We start from the raw sequence: 27,480 nt of genomic DNA, 5'->3' as shown, positions 1-27,480 counted from the left end.
ATACATTACATTTTAAATATGGCTGAAGGGGACTGAGCTTACAAGAAGCAGCTTTGTGCATCCAATCAGCAGCTAAGGGTCTTGATAAACCTTATCAAATATTTACATTTTATTTGCATCTTGGTAAAAACAAATTACCAAATAGAGCGCCCTTCACATTGAGATGGTGAATATAATATTAAAATCTGATGAAAAGCAACTTTAACAGGAAGTTCTTGGTGCCTTTGTTTCTACAAAAGCTAGTACATATTGCAACTATTACTTTGCTTTTTGTAGAATTGTCTCTTTAAATGTCTGATGCTACAACTGCCACATCTCTTCCGATCGCCAAATACTTCCTCCCTGAAGTCCCTGGAAGAAGATTGCAACATCTAGTAGAAGATGGGTAAGTGCATGGATGGATGCACCTATGTATTTATGTATACGCATAGATGGATGGGTGGACAGATGGATGGATGGAAGGATGGATGGAAGGATGGATGGAAGGATGGATGGATGGACAGTTGAATGGATAGATAGATGAATGAATAGGTGGTTGGTTGGATGGATGGATGGATAGATGGATGGATGGGTGAAAATATGAGATGAACAAAGATATAAAGTGTGGGAATATAATAATGCTGAGGGGAAAGAAATTCCACTTACTCTTTCTACATGTTACTGTAATGGTGGGCTTTTCCACTGGTGCCCCAGTTCCAAAAATAGAAATTCTGATACTTTGTTATTTATTAATATATGCATAGCCCATAAGCTTTGGGTAATTTCCCAATTAGCTCATAACTTATTTTAACCATTTATTCTGTTCTTTGTGTGCCACATGACTGGTTACCTCTCCTCAGTGTCATGTGTCTGTCTTCCTCAGAGTCCAAACCTCCCTCTGACTCTATCCCAGAGTTCATCTCTCTCTGATAGAACTCCAACCTCCTATTTCCTGCCTCAGCTAATAGGCCATCAGCTCTTTATTGACAGGTGATGTTTCCATACGGTAGATGAAAGATTCTCTCTATACATGTTACCCGCATTTATTCTGGCCACTTACAATGTTCTTGGCAAAAAAATAAAGTGATACTATAAAACTAATTGGCTTTATCTTTGTGAAGCTAGTTCAGAAGTAGGAAATCCCTGTATGCCATCTCCATTTTAAAAATGTCTTCATTTCTGTAACCTCAACTGCTAAAATACATGATGACACAGTAATGGTTAGATTCATTACTCATGTCTGATGTTCAAAAATGATCACTGTAGCAGGTATTCATGGAGTGTATTGCAATCACTGGCAACTATTGACCTGAAGCTTTATGTGTCGTGTTTCATTTGATTTTCTGAAGCTCTCTGCAGTAATGGCATTATGGGGTTTATTTTTCAGTTGAGAAAGCTAAGGATAAGAAAGCTCAGCTATCTTCTCTGAATAAAGGCGGCTGATAAGGAGCAGAGCCAGCCTCCCGAAACTAAGATCCTAACATTTAACCAGGATGCCACTCTGCCTCCTTGAGGATTTAGGGCACAGACCCATTCAGAAGACACTATAAGCAAACCGGTAAGATGGTTGGGGAGGGCACTGTTTGCTTGTTTCGCTTATTAGAAAGCCTTCACTGTCCTTGTTCAATTCACGGTTATAAAAGAGCACATCGTATGATGGGAGGTAGCTCGGTGTTGAGCACTTGCCTGGCATGTGGGAGACCTTGGCTTTGCCCCAGCACTGCAAAAGCAAACAAAAAGAGCAGAGAGAAACCTTTTGAATAGAATCATCATGCAAACATCTTCTGTTGGCTGCCTTGTAAAATCACACGCTAGAGCCAAAAGTGATGGTGAGTGCCAGAAGCCACAGACTGGAGAGGGCGAGGCAGGGTTGAGTCCAAGAGTTTGGGACCACGGTTGGAATTATAGCAAGAACCCTTCTTCATTTAAAAAACTACATTTGGGGGGCTAAGAGAGCACAGTTCAGTAGCAGAGTGCTTGCCTAGCATTGCATAGGGCTCTGGGTTCAGTTCCAGCACCTCTACTATGGGCTTTACCACAGCCTCCCTTTCCATTTCTTAAATTATTTTTCAGGTTGGCGTATAAAGTACTAAGTGGATTTCATCATCGTATCTTTGTAAGTTTGCGTCTTTACATTTTGTTCTTATTCATCCCCTGTCCCTGCTGTCCTCCCGTGTGCTTGCACCCAACTGAGCTTGTCTGCTTCCCCCGCCAGTTAGTTCTCCCGCTTTTGCTTTAACAAGACAATTTAAGTGTGTATGTACTCATTAATAAAGAGTAGTTTTAAATTTTATTATTATAGGTGAACTCTTCCCTTCTTTCTTTGCAAGCATTAGGAAACTTTAGATGCTTTCTTAAAATTTCTTTAAGCATGCTGTTTATACTTTTCCCGGTAGCCCTTTGGTTATGCCCTGCCGAGTCTGAGGCCGATTATGGTTTTGAAACACTGTCGTCTCCTTCGATGACCAGAATAATGACAACACAGGAGTAATTCAATGCAGATCGGTGAGCTTTTCTAGGAACAAATGTGAGAAAGCTACAAAGCACCGGGAATGGAAACGGAATGCATGTGTGTACACACATACACACACACACACACACACACACACACACACGTATGTGCACACATTCACACACTCACGCTCACACATGCACACAAAGACTCACACCACAGGCACTCATACATTTCTGTTGACTGCACGCTCCAATTGTAATCTGTGTACTAGATTACCTGGAAAGTCATGCACTTTTGGTTTTTAATCTTACATATAAGATAGAAGAGGAACATTTCCTGACTGCTCTGAGGTAATGCTCTGTCCAGCCAGAAGGAAAAACTGTCCCCTCTTCTGCTTCAATCCCTGTGTTGTGCTTCAGATGGAAGGTCTAAGCTGTTCTTGCAAAAGTCTCCAAGATTCAGGAAGCAGCTCATGTGTTCAGCAATCTTTCTTTTTCTTCTTTCTGACATATCACAGGAGCTAAAAGCCAGATCTATGTAAATCAGAGTAAAACACCACAGTATAAGGAAGAAGGATAAGTCTGGAGATGATCACTCTAAAACATAATAACAATTCAAATTATTTTAAGTGGAGAATAAAACAGAATTGGCAGACATAAAGAAAATGATTCTTCATTGTTTGATTGTTTGTGGTTCTGAGGTTGAACTGAAGGCCTCGCACATACTATTTAAGTGCTCTGTACTGACATCTACACCTCTCCCTGACACTTTAATTTAAATACTTAAAATTCTGTACAATATAGGAAAGATAATCCTTCAAGATGAGGGAATTATTGTCCCTTATACCTCCCAGCTGTCTCTATATATAATTTGATTACCTTACTTTGAATATTTCTAGTATCTTCTAGAGTATGGAAACACCCCTTTATGTTTTGTGTGTGGTTATGAGTGAAAAGTAAAACAGAAGCTGGGCATGGTGGTGTGTGCCTATAATCCTAGCACCCGGGGAGGCAGAGACAGGCACATCTCTGTGAGTTCAAGGCCAGCCTGCTCTATAAATAGAGTCCAGGACAGCCAAGGCTTCTCAGAGAGACTCTGTCTTGGAATATTAAAAAAAAAAAAAAAGGAAAAATAAAAGAGAAAAACGGAATTCTATGTCGATTATTTGTGAAAATCTACCAGTGCAAGATGGCATATGGAAAACAGTACAAATTAGGCACTCTAGACATTTCTCTGTTGTGGCATTTATTTTTATTCTTAGTGCCAATTGATTATGGCTGCTGAAACTAGATTCAGCTTAGGAGAAAACATTGGGCTGGAATTACTGGTAAACAGGCAGAGCACTTTCTGCATGAGGTCAGCTACAGGCCAGTCAATGAAAACTGTCATCTTTTAGAACCCTGACATGTCCAAATCATGTTCCTTTCCCTCTGTCTACTTTGTCACTGTAAAGGCCACATATAAGGAATAACTTTTGTGCTGGCCACAAGTAATGTTACAGTCATGAAATTTGACGATGTTAAAAAAAAAAAGTGAGGGCACTAATGTAAAATGTTGTAGGTGACTCAACTAAAAATACATGAAAGCAACCAATTCAACATGGGCTAAGACCCGAACAGAAATTTCTCAAAAGAAAATATACAAATGATCTCTTTTTAAAAATAGGATAAACCTACTAAAATCTGTACATCTAAAGAAACTAATCAAGGGAGAGGACCCTGACTAACACGCTTAATCCCCATCCCGAAAGGCAAAGAGGATGGACATCAGAAGAAGAAGAAAACAGGAAACAACCTAGGAACCTGCCACAGAGGACCTCTGAAAGGCTCTGCCCTGCAAACTATCAAAGCAGATGCTGAGACTTATGGCCAACTGTTGGGCAGAGTGCATGGAATCTTATGTAAGAAGTGGGAAATAGTAAGATCTGGAGAGGACAGGAACCCCACAAGGAAAGCAACAGAATCAGAAAATTTGAACACAGGGGTCTTCCCTGAGACTCATACTCCAACCAAATACCAGGCATGGAGATAACCTAGAACCCCTGCATAGATGTAGCCCATGGCAGTTCAGTGTCCAAGTGGGTTACATAGTAATGGGAAGAGGGACTGCCTCTGACATAATCTGCTCTTTAATCACCTCCCCCTGATGGAGGAGCAGCCTTACCAGGCCACAGAAGATGACAATGCAGCCACTCCTGATGAGATCTGATAGACTAAGATCAGAAGGAAGGAGAGGAAGACCTCCCTTATCAGTGGACTTGGGGAGGGGCATGCATGAAGAAGGGGGAGGGAGGGTGGGACTGGGAGGGGAGGAGGGAGGGACTTATGAGGGGATACAAAGTGAATAAAGTGTAATTAATAAAATAAAATTTAAAAAAATTCTTAATATTACTAAGTGGGGACATTCATACTACTGCACATTAAACTTTCATAGTAGAATGACTCTCATCAAAAGAGCAAAAGTAGAAAGGCTCTTAAGGTAGCTGAATTGCAAGGACCCAAGTTCCATGCCCAGGTGCCGCCATGCAAAACAGCCAGACGTGTTAGTACTCACATCTGTCCTGAGAGAGAGAGGAATCCCTTAGGTTACCTGGCCGGATAATCTACCTTATTTGGTGAGTTCCAAGCCAATGAGAGACCCCATCTCAAACAAACAAACAACCCAAGCAAAACAAAACACAAACAAACCAAAAAAAAAAAAAAAAAAAAAAAAAAACAAAGTAGGTGGCACCTGAAGAAGGACACCCGAGATTGGCCTCAGGCCTCTACACGTCTGTACAAACATGCACTCACATGTACCTGCAGACACATGAACACACACAAGGCAAAAGATAAGTGTCGGTGTTATGTGCACAAAAAGAAACTTTTCGCACCATTCACGGAAGTGTACGTTACGATACCCATCACAGAAAGCACTGTGGTGATTCCCCCATCACCAAGATTCAAACCGCTGGGGCGAGGGACCTGCGACCCAGCGGCAGAGCCCTCCTGACACACGCCATGTACACGGCCCTGATTTTAATCCCCAGAACTACAAAAGGAAAAAAAAAAAAAAGAAGAAGAAGAAGAGCTGAAACCTCAGCAGCCCTACTATCTCATCCAGAAATACCACACCTGGACATATATTCAAAGAAAATGAAGTCATCATGGCTCAAATACACCTACATATCTGTATTCATTGCAGCATTATTCATAATAGCCAAAATATGGATCCAACCTGCCTATTCATGATGATGGGTAAAGGGCATGTAGTATATGTGCTCTCTCTTTCTCTTTTTCTCTCTCCAAAAAGAAGGAAACACTGTCATTTGTAACATCTGTATTTTCTATAATGAATATAGTAACCTACATTTCCGGCAACAGTGTGAAGGTTTTTACACACACACCACCGTGTGCATAAAATGACAGCGGGGAAACTGCAGATACTGTCCGATGTGAAATAACCCCAGCACAGAAAGACAATCCACTTGAACTTACTCGTGTGTAACCTGGAAGACGGAGAGAGTGGTGGAATCTGGAAGACTGGTAGACAGTAGGATGTGTTTGCCAGAGGAGGGGCAAGGGTGTACAGTCAAAAGTGGGAGGATATTTATTGTCAATGGACACTTGGTTAGACAGGATGAATGATCTCTGAGTCACCATTACAAAACATGATGACTGTGGTTAGTGATAACACACTGAGTATGTGACAACTGTGGTAGAATCAAGCCTAGGCCTTCTTACTGAAAATTATAAACATATTAGGTGATAGGTATGTTAATTAACTTGGTTTTATCATTGTTCCATATACATGTATCAAAACACACTGCGCAGAGAATAGATATTTTTTCTTTGTCATAGGTCTTTGTGTGTGGTGTGTATGTATGTTCTTTCTGTTGTTTTATTTTTTTGTTTGTTTGTTTTTAATTTACTTTTTAGTTACATCCCAATCCTGGCCCCTCCTTCTTCTGCTCCCAGTCAGTCCCATCCTCCTTACCTCTTTCCCCATTCTCCTCCCCTAGACCTCAGAAAGGGGAGGTCCTCCTCCTCTACCAACTGACCCCAGCCTAACATCCTCTTCCTCTGTGGCCTGGAAAGGCCACCCCAGTTGGAGGAAATGATTAAAGAGAAGGCGATAGAGTCCATTCAGAGACAGCCCCTGCTCCCCTTACTAGAATCCACATGGAGACTGGGCTGCCTATTGGCTACATCTGAGCAGGGGGCCTAGGTCCATTCATGCATGGTCCTTGGTTGGTGCGTCAGTCTCCATAGGTCCCCCGGGCTCCAATTTTTTGGCTCTGTTGGTCTTATGAAGCTCCTGTCCCCTCTGGGACCTTTTATCCCCACCCCCGAACTCTTCTGTAAGACTCCCTGCACTCTGCCCAAAGTTTGGCTCTGAGTCTCAGCATCTGCTTCAATCCCCTGCCGGGTGGAGTCTTTCAGAGGACATTTATGGTAGGCTCCTCTGCTGTTCACTCTCAACAACTTCTTGTGTCTATTCTATTTGCTCTTTTGAATGAGAATTAAGCATCCTCCCTAGGGTCTTCCTTGTTACTTAGCTTCTTTAGGTGTATGGATTGTAGTATGGTTTCTGGTATTATATAGATAATATCTGCTTATAAGTGACGAGATGCCATGAGTGTCTTTTTGGGTCTGCATTACCTCACTCAGGATGATCTTTTCCAGATCTATCCATTTGCCTGCAAATTTCATGATGTCCTTGTTTTTAATAACTGAATAATACTCCAGTGTGTAGATGTACTACATCTATTCTTCGGTTGAGGGACATCTAGGTTGTTTCCAGTTTCTGGCTATTATGAATAAAGCCACTATAAACATAGTTGAGCAAATGTCCTTGTTCTATGGAACATCTTTTGGGTATATGCCCAGGAGTAGTATAGCTGGATCTTGTGGTAGAGCTGTTCCTAATTTTCTGAGAAAGTGCAAGATTGATTTCCAACAGGGTTTCTCTGTGTAGCCTTGGCTGTCCTGGAACTCACTCTAAAGAACAGGCTGGCCTCGAACTCACAGAGGTCCGTCTGCCTCTGCCTCCCCGAATGCTGAGATTACAGGCGTGCACTACCCCCCCCCAGTGGTGTATGTATGTATGTATGTATGTATGTTCTTATACGTATGAGTGCTCTTGCCCATGTGAGTGCGTGTGTTGGGGTGACTTTCCTTCGTGTTGTGTGAAGGTGTGTCTGTTTTTTCAACTGTTAATTTTGTACTGGCAGAAAGCTAAGTGCTGGCCGGATCTTGGTATTGTCATTTCTATGGCCCGTCACCAGCCTTATCTTCATAGAGACTGGTTCTTCCAAATAGGATGAGATGCTTTCAGAGGGTTTGACAACCCTTTAAGCCTAGAGGCAGTCTAGAGTTGTCTTTCCGCTGATTGGTTGTATTAAAGAGCTAATGGCCAATAGCTGAGCAGAGGAAAAGTGGCGGAACTTCCGGGCAGAGAGAGAGAGTCACCTGGAGAAGGAAGTGAAAGCAGATATTTGAGAGCTGACAAGGGGAGACTAGGCAAGGGACCACACCACAGCAGGGTATGCGCTAGTTAGTCGGGTTAAGTTTCAAAACTAGCTGGGAGACTGCCCAAGCGAAAGGCTCTGCGTCATTATTTACGCCGCTGGAGGGACAGAGACAGCCCCCCTCTGTTCACGCGTGTGGAGCCCAAGGCTGACTTCAAGAGGCCCCCTTTAGAGTGCTCTAGTTTAGTCCTCCAGGCAGCCTCTCAATTGAACCCAGAGCTTGCACAGCTGGTGTGTCCCTGCTTGCCTTCCAAGCCCTGGAATTACAGGAGGCACCCCAAACCCACCTGGCATTTACCTGGATTCTGGGGATACAAAATGTCCTCAGAGTCTCAGCTTCCTCAGCAAGCACGTGCTCCACTGAGCTATCGCCTCAGCCCAAAACATAGAATCTTTGTCGACTGTAACTTAATATAGCTGGGAAGAGGGGAAAGGTCTTCAAAACATTGAAGTTGTTGACTCATCTAGAGAATTCACAATGAGAGCTTTATCCTCCAGTTATTAAAAGACCTCCCCAAGCTCTTCCTCCTCTGAGGTCAGTAGCTCACTGTCTCTTGGGGGCAATTGCCATGAGCCACCGAGGAAGACAAGAAATCATTAGGCACAGAGCAAGGAAGGTGGTCTCCCAGCCAGCCACCACTGATTGCTCTTAGAGGGACCGAGGTACAGATCTGAGTGAATGAGGTTTTTGTTCTATCTGATAATGCCCTTCATTCTGACCTGAGGAGAGCATATGGCCTTCTGGCTGCTTGCTGTGGTGTGCAAGGGAGTGTGACCCTTTATTTCTCTTTGAACCACCAGCTTGGTTTTGTTGTTGTTTGTTTGTTTTTATTTGGGGGGCAATCTCTCAAAGAGATTCGCCTGCCTCTGCCTTCCTGAGCACCAGCATGAAAGATGTGCACCACCAGATCCAACTCAGCTTGATTTTTAGTAAAAGGTAAAAAGGGGAAAGACACTCCTGACCCACAGCCAGCCTCCTCTGATGCTAATGATGACCGCAAAGTTCTTTTTAAAAGACTGCCTTGAGACTACACATTTAATGACAGGGATCAGCAGATATCGATGATTGCTTTCCATTACAACTTTCCGTCCCAGTGGTTAATAACTCAGCTATTCTTTAATAACCCAGACAGCAATAGTTTCAATAAAGATTTTTAAAACGTTCTTTATCTCTAAAGAGCCAGAAAGTTGTGTCAGTGAAGAGAGACTTAATCTCTTCCAAAGTAATTTATTTTTGAAGTTGGCTTTAACCACCCTCTTTCAAGTCCTCTGCATTTGCAGTTGCAGACAGTATCTTGCTGTTAAGAGAAACTACCCCGAAGGAGAGTTGGACTTACAGATGCAGCCTGTGCGTGATGCCGTGTTTTCTGGTTCCACGTTCTCCACAACATTCTCACCCTTGACAGATGGACCGGGTGAGACCCAAGCTTTGAGTTCTACCTTCCAGTGCGTCTTCAAGAATGAGCTGAGCAAAGTCAATTTGCAACAGGATCCGAAAACAAATTGGCATCTCATCCCAGTCACAAGCTGTGGCAAATTTAGAGCAGCTGTTTGACCTTGATAACATGGTGCCTACAGATTCCATTTCTGCAGCGGCCTTGGAAGCCTTGCTTATAGAACCTGTGCGCTGTAACCACAAACTCTGGCCTTAACCTGAGCCATGACTATAGCCACTGTTTGCTAAGCATGACTTGGGGGCAGGGTAACTCAGTTGGGTTCGAACAGCCCCCAAGACCTACATTAAACACCTGCAAGCCCAGAAAATATAACCTCAAGAGAGCCTTCCTTGATGACTTAGTGGGTCATCCCATTAGCACCCATCCTGTACAAGTTGTAGTTAGATTAATGGGGGAATCTTTAAGGGAATAACTAGTCCAGGTCATCTGACAACTTCCAAACACATACCAACTACTTACTGAATGGATGAAGAATTAATGATGTTAGAAGTGTTGCTATGGGCTACATCTAGTCTCTAAGCCAAAAAAAAAAAAAAAACCTGCACATTGGTTTTAGCATTTTTTTTCCCACATATTGGACCTGCTGCAAGGCATAAATACAACTTGTAGGTAGTGTAATTCACTAAGCTAGAGAACACAGTCATGCCAAAATGTTAGAGCACCTAAAATATTTTAGTTCACTCTTGATGTTCAAATGTTACTATAATTACCTTAAACAAATCAAAATGTGGTAAAAACAAAATGGTGCTTAATAGAAATCATAGAATGTGTCTCTCTATAGTTCAAAATCACACCCCATCACAGAATGTGCGGTTTGAAGCTGTTCAGGGTGGTTTTCTCTTGAATTCCTGAGCTGTGATTTGCATGAGAGATGCAGGTCCTTCCAGATATTCATAGTTAACTTAGTTGCCAGTCTGGTGAGGTCATCATGAAAGAGAATGGTGATGAGCAATTTGTTATCTCTCAAGTTTTAGAATTAAAATCATCACAGCTCATTCCAAGAAAGGTCAAACCACTTAGCGAAACATGAGAAAGAGGATACATCTTGACAGCTCTTATAGAAATACTTTCTTACTTTTTTTTAAAATTCATCTTTGGGGATTAAATGACCACTGACATATATTTGAGTTGCTGTCCTTTGTATAGTGTCCAGGATTGTATTGTCTGAAAAGTATTTGGTATCATATCATGAGCCAGAAACTGAATTGTAAGTTTTAACACATTTCATTGTACATGACTAGCAGAGTATATATAATGTCCCAATTTTACAGGCTAGGGTGGAGGTTCAGAAAAGTAGACAGTGTTTATAACAGCTGAACTGTTAAAAATAAGATTTCTGGAACTTTCTTTGAGCCACAAATTAGAATATTTTGGGAGTATATAGGAATCAAATTAGTATTATAAATTATTTTAAAATAGCATTCCTGAGTAATGTTTCTATTTTGCCTTTCATAATGAAATTTTTAAACCTTTTTCAAAAAATTGATGGAATAGTTACTAAATCCCCACTTTGAAGTTACTGACCAAAGCTGTAGGTACCTTTGTAAATTGTTTAGATTTTGCAATGTGACACTGTATTTCATCTACATGGAGTGAAACATCTAGGTGGTTCTTTAAAATCATTGAATTTGAAAACTGAGTATGGTGGCTTACTCCTATAATCTCTGCACCTAAGAGACAGAAACAGGAAATGAAGAATTCCAGACCATCCTGGAAGTACAACTTTCTCATTTTACATATCCGTTGGGATTACAGAGATAAGAAAACTCAAGAAATGTAACATTAAGTAGGGTTTGCTGTTCATCAAACTATAGCTAATGTATCCTTGCAGGTTTGGAGTTTTTGTTTGTTTGTTTGTTGGTATTGACATGCACCAGACTGAGAACCAAAACGTATATAAAAATACACATATGGTCATTCTGTTAAAGAGATGCACAATTCAGAAGATTAAATGGGGGCTGGGGAAATGACTCAGTCAGTAAAATGCTTGCTACACAAGCGTGGGGGTTTCTGAGTTTGAGACTCCAGCACCCATGTAGTCCTAGCACTGGAGAGGTAGACACAGGAGAATCCCTGGAGCTCGGTGGTCAGCTGGTCTTGTTGAATCAGCGTTGTCCAGTCTTAGGGAGAGACCCTGTCTAAAGAAACAAAGTACAGAGTGATAGTGGAACAACCAACATTGACCTCTGGCCTCCACATACACACTTTCCCACACACGTGCACATGCATACGTATATGGCACACACACAGCGAAGTGGAAGCTTCTGGTTTCCTTGAAGACTCAGTTTCGTCGTGTCATGTTTTGCTACAAGCTGGGCACATGCTGTTTTGCTGGAGGCTGGCTTGTGAGAGGACATGTGATGCTTTGCTCTCTCGTGCCGGGGGCGTGGCTTTGGCCAGCTGAGAACATCCTGGGCGGAGTCTGAGGAGAGGAGGTGTGTAGAGGACCGTGAACAAGGAGACATCACTTTTTGGACAGACATCGTTGCACTGGTCTTTGTGGTTCAGCACTTGACTTCGCAGAAGGACATTCTAGAGAACTTCCAACTGAGTCTTGCGGCTTTCACTGACTTGTCTGGATCTTCTGAATCCTTTTGCTGCTTGGTGTTGGCCTTTGGCTGGGCTGCTAGTGTCCTGATGACCGAGTTTGGCACTCCCCTAAAGATACTTCAACCCTAATCAGCAGGAAGTAGATAAAAGAGATCCACAGCCCCTTTTCCTACTAATCTGCTACCTAAAGTCAGGGGTTGGAAGGGAGGTAAAGGTGTTTAAGAACCCTAAATAAAGTAGGTTTGGTGAAAAAAAATCTAAGGCTACGACATAGAAAAGAAGGTACAATGTGTATTTATAATGGCTAGGTCGTATTTCAAAATTGCCTGTGAGCAAAGACCAAAAATGAGTAATGCGGACAATAAATCCAACAGTGTATTAGAGAGTGAGAGAGCACAGAATGCAGTGTGTTTATGGAAGAGAGAAGACTTGACTGGAGAGCAGCAGCACAGCAGGATCGGCACAGTGACCAGCAATCAGAACTCTCGGCCATAAAACACAAGTGATTGTGTTTCACAGGTGAGAGGATACCCCACGGTGGGGGATTCAATCAGCTTTAACTCACCCGACTAAACCTCAGAAGAGATCCCGGTTCTGCCAGGCGCTTGGTCACCAGCCCAGAGCCACACGCCAGCGTGATCGGGTCACTGTCCCAGACTGAACTGTGGGCCCACAACATAACAGACTGGATTTTCCAGTCGAGAGATAGCCCCACAGAGCAGGAAACGATTGGGACCAACCTTAAGTCACCCAGACATCCCCTGGAAAAGACTCGGGTTCCACGGGCACCCCAGGAGCCAGCCCGGACCCAGAGCCAGGGACCCATGTGCCAGCACAGAGTCCTGCCTGAGTGCCTGGTTCACCACCTCAGATAGAACTGTGGGCCCCAGGGCACCAGGGACTGAGTTTCACTGTCGGGTGCAAACCCACAGGGAGGGAAACGGCTGGTCTGATCTCAGAGCACTCAGCTGATACCACCACCCCGAAAAGGTCTTGGAAAATTACCCAGTTTAGGCAGACGCCCACGCCCAGGCTCCCAAAGGCCAGAAAGGCGGAGCCATGGGCGGGCGCCTGTGCCTGTGGGTTCTACTCACCACCCCAGACAGAATGGTGGTCCCCAAAGCAAAGACTGGGTGTCCCTGGCAGAAGGAAACCCCACAGTGGGGGGATCATCAGGTCTAAACCTCAGGACACCCAGCACCAAAAGACTTTCTGGATTCACGCAGACTCTAGGCTCTAGCTTTCTACTGCAGGCAGGAGCATTGTGCTCTGCCGCCATTATTGAGTTCCCCTAGGGCACTGGGGCACACAGCTGCATCCTCAGACCTACAAAAGCCAGAGAGACATTACAGCAGCCCTCAGATACTGTGCCAGGGATCAACCAGTTATCTCTAGCTAGCCTGACAAAACTGTGGGAATCCCTGGTCCTTCAAGAGGGCTGCATCCACAGCCTCTGGAACAGAGCAGTGCCCGCAGCTGCCATCCCAGACAGGGACAAACAGCTTCTGGTCCAGAGTGAGGCGCCCAGCCTTCAGACCAGAGTGGAGCCCTCAGTTACCAGCCTCCAGACCAGAGCGGTGCCCCCAGGTGCCAACTCAACCTAGGTGCACATTCTCCAGGCCCAGAGCAGAGCACTCAGCCTCTGGCCCAGAGACTTGCTGGGTGCTCCTCTCACTTTCGCGGATAGAACTGTGTGCCCCAGGATAACAGACTGAGTTTCCCTGTTGGGAGAAAACTCAACAGCTGGGGAATCAGCAGGTTCTTCAAGAGGACTGTACATGGAAATTTAGTGAGCAGCAGCACACTAAATTTATAACAAGAAACCCAGCAGTGGGGCAGCTGTCTTGAGAAATTCTATGGGTAAGAGGAGATCTCCCCCTGCCTAACATAGACCACAGCTACTACTCAGGGCTATAAACCTGAGGTGAGCAGTGGCAACTCCTGAGAAACACTGGCCATACAGTGACCATAACCAAAAAGCAGAGAAGGACTCCTTCAGGAAAAATCATCTTCCAACCAAGGGGATACTCCCTACCTCAGGACTCCAGGAAGCACAGAAACTAACAGCCAACACCTAAATCAGCCCAATGGGTAGAGGTCAGCGTAAAGGCTCAACCAACAAAAGACAGAGCAATATGGCATCTCCAGAACCCAGACATCCAGGGGCGAACAGCCCTGAACAATGCAGCATAATAGAAAATCAAGAAGATGACCTTACATCTATGCTGATGAAGAGGATAATAGAGGAAACAAATAAAATACGTAAACCTCACAAAGACTCAACAAAGAAAGAGAATTTCAGGCCAATCTCCCTTATGAACATTGATGCAAAAATACTTAACAAAATACTTGCAAACCGAATCCAAGAACACATCAAAGATATTATCCACTATGACCAAGTAGGCTTCATCCCAGGTATGCAGGGGTGGTTCAATATATGGAAATACATCAATGTGATCCACCATATTAACAAACTGAAAGAAAAAAACCACATGATAATCTCCCTAGATGCTGAAAAAGCATTTGACAAAATCCAACATCCATTCATGTTTAAAGTACTGGAGAAATCAGGGATACAAGGCACATACCTAAACATAGTAAAGGCGATATACAGCAAGCCTATAGCCAACATCAAACTGAACGGAGAGAAACTTAAAGCAATCCCACTGAAATCAGGGACATGACAAGGCTGCCCACTCTCTCCATACCTCTTCAACATAGTGCTGGAAGTCCTTGCTAGAGCAATAAGACAGTTGAAGGAGATCAAGGGGATACAGATGGGAAAGGAAGAAGTCAAATTATCACTATTTGCAGATGATATGATAGTAAATATGAGTGATCCCAAAAACTCTACCAGGGAACTCCTACAGCTGATAAACACCTTCAGCAAAGTGGCCGGATACAAAATTAACTCAAAAAAATCAGTAGCACTCCTGTATACAAAAGACAAAAGGGCTGAGAAAGAAATTAGAGAAACAACACCCTTCACAATAGCCACAAATGACATAAAGTACCTTGGTGTAACCCTAACCAAGCAAGTCAAAGACTTGTATGAAAAAAATTTCAAGTCTCTGAAGAAAGAATTAGAAGAAGATATGAGAAGATGGAAAGATCTCCCATGCTCATGGCTTGGCAGGATTAACATAGTAAAAATGGCCATCTTACCAAAAGCAATCTACAGATTTAATGCAATTCCCATCAAACTGCCAACACAATTCTTTACAGACCTGGAAAGAAAAATTCTCAACTTCGTATGGAATAACAAGAAACCGAGAATTGCTAAAACAATCCTCTACAATAAAAGATCTTCTGGAGGTGTCTCCATCCCTGATCTCAAGCTGTACTATAGAGCAACAGTTATAAAAACTGCATGGTACTGGCATAGAAACAGAATGGTGGATCAATGGAATTGAACAGAAGACCCAGAAATAAACCGACACACTTATGGACACATGATTTTTGACAAAGATGTCAAAACCATACAATGGAAAAAAGATAGCATCTTCAACAAATGGTGCTGGTCCAACTTGATGTCTACATGTAGAAAAATGCAAATAGATCCATACTTATCACCCTGCACAAAACTGAAGTCCAAGTGGATCAAAGACCTCAACATAAAACCAGACACATTAAATCGGCTAGAAAAAAAAGTGGGCAATACCCTAGAACTCATTGGTACAGGAGAAAACTTCCTGAACAGAACACCAACAGCACGGGCTCTAAGAGCAACAATCAATAAATGGGACCTCATGAAATTGAAAAGCTTCTGTAAAGCAAAGGACACTGTCATCAAAACAAAGCGACTGCCTACAGATTGGGAAAGAATCTTCACCAACCCTTTATCTGACAGAGGACTCATATCCAGTATATATGAAGAGCTAAAGAAGCTAAAAAGCAGCAAACCAAGTAATCCACTTAAAAAATGGGGAACAGAGCCAAAGAGAGAATTCTCTGTAGAGGAATACCGAATGGCAGAGAAGCACTTAAAGAAATGCTCAACCTCATTAGCCATTAGGGAAATGCAAATCAAAACAACCCTGATATTTCACCTTACACCCATCAGAATGGCCAAGATGAAAAACTCAAGGGACAACACATGCTGGAGAGGTTGTGGAGAAAGGGGAACCCTCCTCCACTGCTGGTGGGAATGTAAACTTGTACAACCACTCTGGAAATCAATCTGGCACTTTCTCAGACAACTAGGAATAGTGCTTCCTCAAGATGTAGCCATACCACTCGTAGGTATATACCCAAAAGAGGCTCAAGTACACAAAAAGGACATTTGCTCAACCATGTTTGTAGCAGCTTTATTTGTAATAGCCAGAAGCTGGAAATAGCCCAGATGCCCCTCAACTGAAGAATGGATGCAGAAACTGTGGTACATCTATACAATGGAGTATTACTCAGCAATGAAAAATAAGGAAATCATGAAATTTGCAGGTAAATGGTGGGACCTGGAAAGGATCATCCTGAGTGAGTTGTCCCAGAAGCAAAAAGATACACACGGTATATACTCACTCATATAAACATACAACATAGAATAGACCCACTAAAATCTGTACATCTAAACAAACTAAGCAAAAGAGAGGACCCTAACTAAAATGTTCAATCCCCATCCTGAAAGGCAAAAAGGATGGACATCAGAAGAAAAAGAAAATAGGAAACAACCTCGGAACCTGCTACAGAGGGCCTCTGAAAGCCAGCAGAAGAAAACAGGAAACAACCTAGGAACCTGCCACAGAGGGCCTCTGAAAGCCTCTGCCGTGCAGACTGTCAAAGCAGATGCTGAGCCTGATGGCCAACTGTTGGGCAGAGTGAATGGAATTTTATGTAAGAAGTAGGAAATAGTAAGAGCTGGAGAGGACAGGGTCTCTACAAGGAGAGCAACAGAACAAGAAAATTTGAACACAGGGAACTTCCCAGAGACTCATACTCCAACCAAGGACTATTCATGGAGATAACCTAGAACCCTGACAATGCAGCCACTTCTGATGAGAACTGATAGACTAAGATCAGAAAGAAGGAGAGGAGGACCTCCCCTATCAGTGGACTTGGGGAGGGGCATGCATGCAGAAAGGGGGGGAGGGGGGACCGGGAGGGGAGGAGAGAGGGGCTTATGGGGGGATACAAAATGAATAAAGTATAATTAATAAAAGTTAAATAAAAAATTTAAAAAAAAAGACTTGACTGGACCTCTCACAAAAGATGTTTCTAAGGGAAGGATAACTCAAGCAGAAACCACAGCACCCACAATGTACAAATTGATTTTGAAGAGCTGGCAAACAGCTGGCAAGCTAGCCCAGAGGCAACCTGCCAGGGGGCCCAGACTGTGGAAATTCTCAAACGATCATGAAAACCTTAGAGGTTGAACAAGGAGAGCAGGGCGTTGTGAAGAGGGAAGAAAGATGGCAAGTGGTAAGTTAGGGGTTATCACTGTGTTTCTGGAAACACACTTCAGGGGGCAGGACAGCCATTCAGAAGAGAATTCTTTAAGTCAGGTATAAGATGGAAAGGGTAAATTATTGAGAGACAGTCAAATGGACAGGGAAGGGGGAGTAACAGGAGAAGACATGAAAAAAAAAAACCCACGGATTTTCATAACTGGGTATTTGGAAGAACTGAGTTTAGGCAATACTTAAGACAGCAGAAGGTAGGAGACAGGGTGAGAGTCAGTGCGGCAGGGCTGGCGTTTAGACTCATTAGCATAGAGAACAGTGGTAGCAGTGATGTGTGAGCAAGGGCAGAACTCACGGGAAAGCAATTACCGAGTCTGGGGTACTGCTCACCGTGAGATATGACAGGAAAGAGTCAGAACTGTATTGGAGATCAACCTAGATATGATACATCACCCACTCCACGTCAGTGACCTCCAAAGGATCGCTTCCATGCTAGTCCCTTGGTGATGTCCCTTACACCCTTGACTGTCCTTTATGACCCTGACTGATGTTAAATGATGGAATCCACCACCACCACGTCATTTCTTTAGTGATTTCTAGAAAGTAAACTAGGGCCAATTCCAAGTCAACATCTGACTTTCCGAGCCCGGGAGTCTTTAAATTTGGTCTTTAAAGAAACCTAGATACTAACATGTGTATTCAGACACACATATAAAAGCAAACAATGTCTGTTTCCTGAAATACTGATTTAGGTCTTTAAGAAAGGTTTCATGCAGGTGCAGGTGAGTTGGCCTCCTCCCCAGAGAACTAGGACCTCTTGAAGCTCCTCAGCTTTAGGTGGGTCCCAACTCTGCTTGGGAAGTTCATTTTCCTTGTCTGCTTCTGTGGTTCCCCTCCCTAGATTCTAAATTGGTCTGTGATAATGAATCCATAGTAAGCAAATACTTGTTAACATTCTATATTTTTCTCATGCTGGAGGTTCCGTGGTAAAGACAGACAGACATGTTTATCTGTCTGGAGTTGGCCGAGCCCTCTGACTTTGCTCAGTGATTGGTGACTGTGAAAGCACAAAGCCCAAGGAAAGCATAACTGTAGGAAGCACAAGGGCTGCCTTGTTGAGCACTGGAACTCTGTCCATGCTAAGCTGCCCTTCAAGCTGTCATCAGGTCAGTAACAGTCCCCACTTCTCTAAGGAACCTCTCCAGTAACTCCAATGACACCAGCTGCAACCCCTTATCCCTCACCACTGATACGCCTCAGGGTTTTCTCCTGCCATGATGTCCCTAGGACAGGCCTGCCTGCATTACCCCAAAAGCTGTCACTTGCTGGTGGATTTTGTCTGTCTGAGTGCCACTGAGAAAAATGAGTCCCTAGGAAACTCTCAGAATCCATTTGCACCTCCCTCCTGACCTAGTCTCAATTCTGAGCCCATAAAGGAGAATGTAAAAATCAAAGGTACTAACTGCAGACAGAGCAGAAACTACTCAAACTTCCTTACTTCCTCTGGTACGTAGGTCACAAGATGCTTCAGAAGCTAAGACAGAAAAGAAGTACACAAAATATGAATAACAGATCAGGGCTTAGAATACAGCGCCAGCTGGGTGGATTCTCCTGCCATCTTACCCTCCTCCCCAGGTAGTAAGAGGTAAAATGAACTATGCTGAAAGCTTGCTTTACTCCTCCTCCTCCTCTGCCCCACATCTCCACTTCCCTCTATCCATTCACTCCCCGGAACCCTCTACCCAAGCCCCCTCCTCCCCTTCTCATAGAGCACGTTTATTCATTTAGATTCACTTAGAAGGAAATACTATTCTAAAAATAAAATTTTAGTACCCCAAAGGATACCTTCCTAGCCACCATGATACTTGTGACAGAATGAATCACTTTTTTATTTAACAGAGGTTCTCAAGAAAGAAGTATTATCCAGAGGCATTAGGCTTAAATGAGGGAAACACATTCTGTAGTAAGTTTGAGGATTTGATCTTGTTCTTTTAGGAGTTCAGAAGTATAAATATTTATTTACATGCAAATGAAATTGTAACTATCTTATTTCATCTCCCCCTTTTTGTCTCTTTCATAAAAGTGATATAATGAGAAAATTCCTTTATTATTAGGATTTCTTTTAAAGAGAGACATCACCAACTGCAGGAAAAGGAAGAAAGTACCAAGTGGTAGATTTTATCTCAGTGTACAACAGAGATATCTTTGGCTCAGTAGTCAGGAAAAGTAATCCATTTTGCTTAAACATTAAAATCAATTTTATAGCTTTCCTGGCTCCATGACATGTCAGTTTTTCATCAAGATTTGTTTTCATGGTAGAATTTAAAATGTTCATGGAATGGGATTTAAAAAGGGTTTTCATCCATAAGGAAAAACTAGTACCCCCCTCGCCACCATCTGCATCTCAAATTCCCACCAACATTTGGGATTATCAGAACTTGCTTTGTTTTGGACATAAACTTATAACTTCAATTGAATAAGAAGTAGTCAAGAATGAAGACTTTTAAACCCAGTGACTTCTGTACAGAAGACAAGGACCAAGACGACACATTGACTACCCCCTCATGACCTAATTATCACAGAGGACAAAATACACCAGGACTTTCAACAGAGAGGTACAAGGAATGATCAAGACATACAGTCATTGCTAAACAATGTATTCTCAGAATAAAAGCGAGTTTTGTATAGTTTCTTGGTGAATAATAATCTTATCAGTCTTGATGAAATCATATGTGTAAAATATCTAGAGTCCTGAGTCTATCCAAAAGTCTATCCAGAAGAAAAATGTTCTTCCTTAAAACCAAAGAAATTTGTTCTTCCTTAAAATAAACAAACTGGTTCCAGTCACTGTCCATCCAAATTGTCTAACATCCAAAAGCAGCTGACAAGCCCTCAGTGCCAAGTCAGATCTCTATCTACTCCTGCCTCCCTGCATTTGGCTGTAAAACCTAAGAAATTTTGGGGGTGGGAGGGTGGGTTTCTTTGCCTGTTGACTGAACAAATTGCAATCGCTTATTTCTAAAATACTTTCTAGCTCAAAACACTACATACATTCCTTCTGTCCATCAGACTCCAAGCGTGAAATATCTCCCTTCATTAGTTCATTGAAATCATTGCCAAGCCGCCTTTGCTGGTGTATCTTACTTTATCTTTGTCTCAGCTTTGGTCTACACTCTTCCCAGGCCGTCTATGTTTTACCTTATCACATTTCCTAACTCTGAACCCTCAGAGGTTCCTACCATCTGTCCTGTTGTACACACTTTATAAAAGAGTTAGGTGTTCTCCTCTCCTTCCTTCTGATCTTAGTCTATCAGATCACATCAGGAATGGCTGCATTGTCTTCTTCTGTGGCCTGGTAAGGCTGCTCTCCCATCAGGGGGAGGTGATCAATGAGCAGGACAATCAGATTATGTCAGAGGCAGTCTCTCTTCCCATCACTATGTAAGCCACTTGGACACTAAACTGCCATGGGCTACATCTGTGCAGGGGTTCTAGGTTATCTCCATGAATAATCCTTGGTTGGAGTATGAGAATTTGGGAAGTTCCCTGTGTTCAAATTTTCTTGTTCTGTTGCTCTCCTTGTGGAGTTCTTGTCCTCTCCAGCTCTTGCTATTTCCCACTTCCTACATAAAATTCCATTCACTCTGCCCATCAGTTGGCCATCAGGCTCAGCATCTGTTTTGATAGTCTGCAGGGCAGAGGCTTTTGGACGTGGGGAGGAGCATGTATGCAGAAAGGGGAGGTAAGGTGGGATCGGGAGGGGAGGAGGAAGGGGCTTATGGGGGGATACAAAATGAATAAAGTGTAATTAATAATAATAATAATAATAATAATAATAATAATAATAATAATAATTAAAAAAAGAGGAAAAAAAAGAGTTAGGTGTTATTTAAATAAAGGTCTTGAGGATACCAACGTTCCTTGTTGCTCACCGTTACATGGACGCCTAAGATTTCCACCATCTCCCGTCTGCCTCTTTCCTCTCCTCTCTGGCTGCTCTCATGTCAGTTCCCATTTTCTCTCATTCATGTGTCAGATACCCGTGTATGTTGTTCAGAATCCACACGCCTGTTCTGGAGGGTTGATTTTATTAAGCGTTTTAATTAAACCTTATGTGGGAGTTAGGCATTAATAAACTACACAGGGTCATACCGCTGAACCATTAAATAGCAGCATGAGTATCCAAACCAGGTCTGTCTTATATCAGAATCCACGATCAGGGCGGAATGCCTGCCATCACCCATCTCTCCTGACTTCTTGTATGATACACCTATTCTTTCCCTCCATTCTAGTCGGAATTAGCGTGGCAAAAATACCTTCACAGAGACACAATTGCTGGCTAAGAAACTACTAAGTGGTTGTCTGTGTGTGGCTCAACGGGTACTGTACTCAGATGCTAACCGCAAAGTGAGTTCATTGCCATCCTTACATGTGAAACATGGGCTGCTGAGCCAAGGGAGATGGCTCAGAGGTGCCTTCTCCCAAGACTGAAAACCTGAGAGTTCTAGGAACTCACATGGTAAAAAGAGAAACAACAACAACAACAACAACAACAACACACACACACACACACACACATGGGGTGGGGGGATTCTCCCCCTTGAGATTCAACATTTTCTTTGAATGATTAACAGCAACTCAAGTAGCTACTTAGGTAACTGTTTCTCCCAGATGTGATCCATTTCAAGGGTCTAACAAGAGACCATTGTCTGGACATTTTGGGGGGTGGGGGGGAAAGCTGGTTTTTTAGAACCCAAACTTTTACAAACATTCATATTTATTGAGCAATAAATCCAATAGCTGAGGTTGTCACCAGTTTATGAAAACATGAACTCTAGCAAGTGTTGGTAAAGATTCATTAGTCAAAAAAATTAAATCTAAGCTTTCTGATCCCTTTAGTAAGAACAATGGAACGATGAGCAATCTGTGACAACGACTGGTGAAAATGTTAGTGGGCCTGTGAACCACAAAACTCTACCAAGAAATCAGAACCTGGGCTTGAAAGACAGCTCAAGGGTTAAGACCCAGATTCAGTTCTCAACATCCATATGATGGCTCTCAGCCATCTGCAACACCACTTCCAGGGCTCCTACTCCCTCTTCTCGCCTCCACAGACATCAGGCATGCATATGATACACAGGCATACATGCAGGCAAAACAAAATCTTTTTTGAAAAAAGAAGCCAGAACATTATAACTTTTGCCCAAGTTTCAGGAAAACGTGTGAAATCATTATGGAAAATTTGCCGGTTTAAGCAAGTTTCATTATTTTGCTTAAGGACCACGAAACACATGCAATCTATATATTAAGGCTGGAAGCCTTAATACTCTTTTGATGTACATAAAATTCAAGCTGAGTCCACTTGCTTCTTTATAAAGAAACCAACAAATATCCTAACATAGGACATTCAGATAAAATGAAAAGCATGCTTTGTTACATCAAATGTATGCTAACTTGACCCTTGATCTTGGTTAAAATTGGAATTATGTAATACTGTACAAATTCAATAATACTATACAAACTCAGAAATCTCCTGATATCCTGCAGATTTGAGCCTATTTAAAGATTTTCTTTGGTGAACATAGCACAAAATGTGACCACATTATTGTTATATGAACAAGTAAAGAACTCCAGCATCTCAAACCTCTTTAGCATTTAAATATTTTCCTCCTATATAATCTATGTACAAGAAATATTACACAAAATATTTCATAATTTATATGGATAATTTTATATAATGAGAATACATTGTAAATCTAAATAATAAATACAAAATAAATTACATGTGTACATTTATATGGAATCTACGTCAAACACAAATAAGAATTCTATCTCCGTCAGGCATTTCATATGTATTCTTTCCATTTTTATGTATATACTTTTACAATAAATATTTTCCTTACACTGTTTTATCATTTGTTTTAAAGTGTTTTATTCGTTCTTTAATAATTTCATACAATGTATTTTCATCATATTCACTACCTCACTCCTCATTTAACTCCTCCCAGATACATCCTCACCTCCCTAGACCTCCACTTTGTTTTGATTCTTTCTTTTAAGAGCTTTTCTTGTTTCCTTCTTTCTTTTAATTCAATAATCCATGCATCCACTAAAGCATGTTTGACCTACCAGGAGCAACACCCTTAAAAAAGGACTGTCCCTACCCCCAAGAACTCTGTAGTTCTGTGGTTAGTAGCGGGTCCTCTAGAAGCCATCTCTCCCCCATGCTAGAATGTTGGCTGGCTCACTCCTATGTGAGCAGCCACAGCAGCTGTGCATTGCTGAGCCCTGGGGCAACAGTAGAAATGGAAAAGGTCCATACCTATGTGTTTAAAAGTTATGATTCAAACCAGTAGTTGAATACAATATGCCCTGTGCCTTTACCTTGAAATATGCTTTCATGACTAACAATGCAAATTGGAAACGGGGGGAGGGGTTCTCTTCAGAATGTGGAAGTTCAGGATGATCCAGCCTGGTCCTGGCCCTGACCCACATTTTCTTCTCCCCAGAGTCTGCGTTCTCCCACCCCATAGCAGCCCCAGTCATGTGCAGATTAACCTAGCTCAGCTGACCACAGCCATCTCTAAGGCCTGAGAATGGACACCCCATTAGTTTGTCAGCCCTCAAGAAGGGAGGAAGGTTGCAGAGAGATCCAGGAAGGCCTCAGAGACAAGTATGGAAGAGTCTTATCAGGGTATATAAGAGTCTTAGGTGCTGGAAGTGTAGGAGAGAGGACACACACTCAATGAGAGCCCACTCCTTGGGCCCGTGGGCTCTGCCCTTATGTCTGTGTTGGTGTAAGATGAGGGACATTGGAAGAGAGACCAGGGTAGCTTTCAAGCACAGCCCATCTGTGGGCCATTCTGCTTGCCTCTGAAGAAAGACCTAAGAGAATCTTTGCCTGAGAGAATGTTAACAAGCTTGTCTGAAATGGAAGCCAAGACCGTGGACAACCAGGATTTAAGGCGGGAAGACATGAAAGATAGAGTATGACTATGCTGAGGACAGAGCCAAGAGATGAAAGAAACAGCAAGGCCATGTTAAGAACCCAGGAAATGTTTGCTGGAAAGAGGCCTTTGGACCAAATTGGAACTCTCTGACAGAGTCTGAACCTAGGTGACTCAAGATCATCTTAGATTAATTTAGATAGAACAGACTAAGGAGAAATTAACTTTCCAGAACTTTCACAAGTTCTGAAGGTCTCTAGACTGTCAGACTGCAAAATGTTAGACTAGGCACAGACAGTGCTGATCTGAGGAGGGACTGTTGTGTGTAACATTTACAGAAAATTCTGTTTCAGTGAAGAAACTTGAGTGCTTTTTTTTTATTTGGCAAAAATAAATATTCTGTTAAATGGATAGTTTAATACCATGAAGTGAATACATTTTTAGACGAGTGACAAAACAAATATTTTAAAAGGTTATATATCAGAGATGCCAAAATCAGAGATTAAAAACAGGGCCCTGAATTCCTTGGCAAGGCACTAAGTCCCTGAACTAACTCTCCCTCCTCTCCTTTCAAGACACTAAAATTTTTCCAGCTGAAGCTAAGGGTTTCCAATAATTTCACAAAATGGTTTTTCAGACTGAACCCTGAGATAAAGACCATCTGCATTGTTACATAATAAAATATGCCTCTGCAGCAATTTGGGGAGGGGACACTATTTCCTTTCATAGAACAGAACAAAAAGCCACAAAGGGATGGATTGGCTCCAGCACAATACACTGTTCTTTCATTTAACTGAGCATTGTGTTTTAGCTGTAACAAACATGACCTTGAAAACACCAAGAGGCAGGGTCTGTCTTTATTATATTTTCAGTCCCCAACAACAGTTCCTACAAGAGAGTGAACAAATACTACTTATTACCTGCAATTCATTTCTTAAACTCGTATAAGGAACATCAACGTCTTGAAAGACCCCAGCCTCACACTAAGTTAAACATGGCTAACGCCATTTTGTGAGACACCACTGTTTTGTAAAACTCTGAAGGCCAGATGAGAAACTGGAAAATTACTGAAAAATCCTAGCTGTGTCACCCACTTGGGATATCTTTGGTCAGGCTGCCCCTGTCATACTAAAAACAGTTTGTGTTAATCACTCTCATAGATATCTGTGAGACTGTTTCAGCTAAGATAGAGAAAAACAAAATAACAGGTGGCGGGCCACGTCAAGGGGTCATCCTACCCCCCTTGACCACCCAGTTCCTGGAATCTTGGTGCCCCTGCCAAACTTTGACGCAAATTGTGGTCTCGTGTAAACGTACCAATCAGCCCCCTGTAACCATGCCCTCTCGCTTCTGTACCAGTGCTTCTGCTCTAAAACCCTATAAAAACCCCAGTTTTTCCCCAAAGAGGCGCGCAAGGTTCCTCCCGAGTGACCTTGCTGCCCCGAGTACTCGCGTATCAAAATAAAAGCCTCTTGCTGTTTGCATCCGAATGGACTCGTTGTTCTTTGGGAGGGGGGTCTCTCTGACGGAAGATACCCTCCGGGGATCTTTCATTTGGAGGCCCCAGCGAGATCTGAGACCCCCCACCCAGGGACCACCGACCCACCTTCGGGAGGTGAGCTGGCCAGCCGTCTTTTCTGTTGTATGTATCTGTCTTGTCTGTTGTGCGCTTCTGTGTCTGTTCTGTTTGCAATCTGAGACTTGATCAAGTCATCTGAATTTGGCGGAAAGTAAGAAGGGGTTGACGGACCTGGACTTCTGTTCCGCTGGCCCGGGGATCCGTCCCCAGGGTGAGAGGGTCTGAGTGGGTTCGAGTCCCACCGGCCCTCATCTGGAGGGTCTGAGTGGGTTCGAGTCCCACCGGCCCTCATCTGGAGGGTCTGAGTGGGTTCGAGTCCCACCGACTCTCATCTGGAGGGTCTGAGTGGGTTCGAGTCCCACCGGCTCTCATCTGAGTGGGGGCCAATTTGTTGGCTCCCCGTCTGGGAGACACGGATCCGTGGCACCGGGTTGGGGCCTCGCCCCTCTCGGAGGGTTACGTGTTTCATCTGGGCCATCTGAATTTTTGCTTTCAGTTTTGCTTCGATCTCGTGCCGCGCGGCTTGTGTCGTGTTTTGTCTGTTTAAATCCTGTGTTTCTCATGTATGTATGTGTTTTTCTGTGTCTGTTTCTTTGTGGACTTGGACTGATGAGAGTTCGGACAGAGGACAGTTAAAATTGGAACTAGTTCTCGGCTCGGGAGCTCGGGAGTGCACACGGCTGCATGACAGGACACCAAGCAGTGTGCTCTCCCTCCCGAAGGAGCCGAGGAGAAAATGCTTCAGGTGGCTGGAAAGACGTGGAGCTGGAGCTTGGGCGGGCGGTGCTCGGACACTTGGGAGTCTGTAAAATAACAATGTACAACCAACAGGGCACGGGCTCTGCAGCCCCGAGACGAAGGGGTGGAAGATCGCCCTCTCGCTTCTGTACCAGTGCTTCTGCTCTAAAACCCTATAAAAACCCCAGTTTTTCCCCAAAGAGGCGCGCAAGGTTCCTCCCGAGTGACCTTGCTGCCCCGAGTACTCGCGTATCAAAATAAAAGCCTCTTGCTGTTTGCATCCGAATGTACTCGTTGTTCTTTGGGAGGGGGTCTCTCTGACGGAAGATACCCTCCGGGGATCTTTCAGTCTTTATAGACAATTCATCTTTTCTGCTCAAAGTACCACTGTCAGAAGCTTTAGGCGCAGACCATTGCCTTGGATCCGTCCTATCATGGGGAGGATAGTGGCTGTATTTTGCCTAAACTACTTCCTTTCATGTTCACTGCAATTTATCGTGTGAAAAGACTTGTTTACAGGAGAAAGGATACCCCCAAAATGTGATTATAAACAAAAAGGCATTAAAATAGAGCTAGATTCCTATTGCTTTAAAAACATGGAAGGGAGAGAAGCCCTGGTGTCTAGGGTGGGAAAGAGGAAGGATCAACAGGCGGGATGGAAGTTTACCAGGAAGGGAAGGTAGATAAAAGAATGTGAAAGAATATGAACAGCATACATAACAAAAACTCAGATATCTGCACGCACACCCACACCAATGAGTTTTATAGACCAAAACATTGTATACAGTGAAAGAAGGAGTTTTACGAACCTAAATAGCTGGAAATAGGGCTAGAAAAACAGGAACACCCTAGATGGGACTGTGAAGGGTC

The 27,480-nt window shown here is 43.1% G+C and overlaps 1 long non-coding RNA gene across 1 annotated transcript; it reads left to right on the top strand.

The window, feature by feature from the left end:
• The first annotated feature begins 284 nt into the window (after window positions 1–284).
• LOC129684929 (uncharacterized) lies at window positions 285–2,487 on the top strand. Its single transcript, XR_008721415.1, has 4 exons — window positions 285–385; window positions 1,367–1,537; window positions 2,053–2,095; window positions 2,376–2,487. It is a non-coding gene; the product is annotated as an uncharacterized LOC129684929 (long non-coding RNA).
• The last annotated feature ends 24,993 nt before the right edge of the window (window positions 2,488–27,480 follow it).

The sequence above is a fragment of the Psammomys obesus genome, unplaced genomic scaffold (assembly GCF_907164565.1).
Source record: "Psammomys obesus unplaced genomic scaffold, mPsaObe1.curated_primary_1811, whole genome shotgun sequence".
Classification (NCBI taxonomy): Eukaryota; Metazoa; Chordata; class Mammalia; order Rodentia; family Muridae; genus Psammomys; species Psammomys obesus.
The sequence above is the reverse complement of the archived record's forward strand: the minus strand, read 5'-3'. Positions and strand labels throughout refer to the sequence as shown.